Source organism: Lycium ferocissimum, chromosome 2, assembly GCF_029784015.1.
Source record: "Lycium ferocissimum isolate CSIRO_LF1 chromosome 2, AGI_CSIRO_Lferr_CH_V1, whole genome shotgun sequence".
In the NCBI taxonomy this organism is placed as follows: Eukaryota; Viridiplantae; Streptophyta; class Magnoliopsida; order Solanales; family Solanaceae; genus Lycium; species Lycium ferocissimum.
Genome location: NC_081343.1, coordinates 31,688,082 through 31,689,165, shown reverse-complemented (window position 1 = coordinate 31,689,165; position 1,084 = coordinate 31,688,082). Strand labels below are relative to the sequence as shown.

At 40.3% G+C, this 1,084-nt stretch overlaps 1 non-coding gene across 1 annotated transcript; it reads left to right on the top strand.

The window, feature by feature from the left end:
- Nucleotides 1-651: 651 nt before the first annotated feature.
- Nucleotides 652-757, top strand: LOC132048463 (small nucleolar RNA R71). Its single transcript, XR_009412996.1, has one exon. It is a non-coding gene; the product is annotated as a small nucleolar RNA R71 (small nucleolar RNA).
- Nucleotides 758-1,084: the final 327 nt, after the last annotated feature.

Genomic DNA, 1,084 nt, shown 5'->3' with positions numbered 1-1,084 from the left:
CTAGAATGCTTGGACGTCGGTGGATTGGCAAGTTCCACCTCATTCGGAGGCTGTCTTTGAGTCATGTATAGATATGCATGATTATGGGTATGTCAGGGCCCTGTCCTGACTCATAATGTTCAGTTCACTTCTTAGAGACTTCTGCAGAGACGGTGTCTGTGGTATATTTGTCGAGATGTCGACAAAGTGATGTCAATTGAGTCATTTGTGGATTTTAAAAGAGTATGTATTTTAGATGATTTCAATTGGTTTAAAGTATTTATTTGATTGAAAGTTTTCATAATCGTTATAAAGATAATGATTTCTATTTAGAAAAGTTTCATGTTTTTAAAAGTTTTTGAAATGACAGGTTTTGATAGAGCGAATGTCTAAGGGTTCGCTCGACTCTGATGAGAGCGTCGGGTGCCGTCATGCCCTACCATTGTTAGTTGCTCTCTAGAAATATCCCTCATATTGTTGTCTGCAAGCTTCTTATCAATAGTATGGTGGTCACCACGGAAGTCCTCTTTGGATTTGTTCATGAAACAACCATCAGCTGCATTATTAACTTCTCAATAGTATGGTGGTCTGCACCCGTCGATAAGATTTGTTCATGAAACAACCATCGGATCTAGCCCTCGGTAGAACTTCTCCATTAGTATGTGATCCGGAAAACCATGATTTGGGCTCTTCTGCAAATACTCCTTGAAAATCTCCTAGGCTTCATATAGTTGTTCCCCCGGTCGCTGCTTAAATTCATAGATCTTGTCACGAATTTCAGCCTTCTTGCTAGGGGGGGGGGGGTACCATTTTGTGAGAAAAGCGACCACCATCTGCTCGATGAAGTAATTGAATTTCGGATGATTCTCAAACCATGTTCTTGCCTCTCCGGTTAAGGAATATTTGAATAACCTTTGAATAATTGCTGAATAGCATCTTGTGGAACGTTGTTCTAGATGTGATTAGCACACACATCCACAAAATTCTGCAAATGACGTTGAGGGTCATTCTGCACAACCATAATAGAGTTCCGAAAGTATCCCTCAAGCTTCAACAACTGGTATAGAGAGGAGTTAATTTTCATAGTAGCAGCTCTAACTCGAGG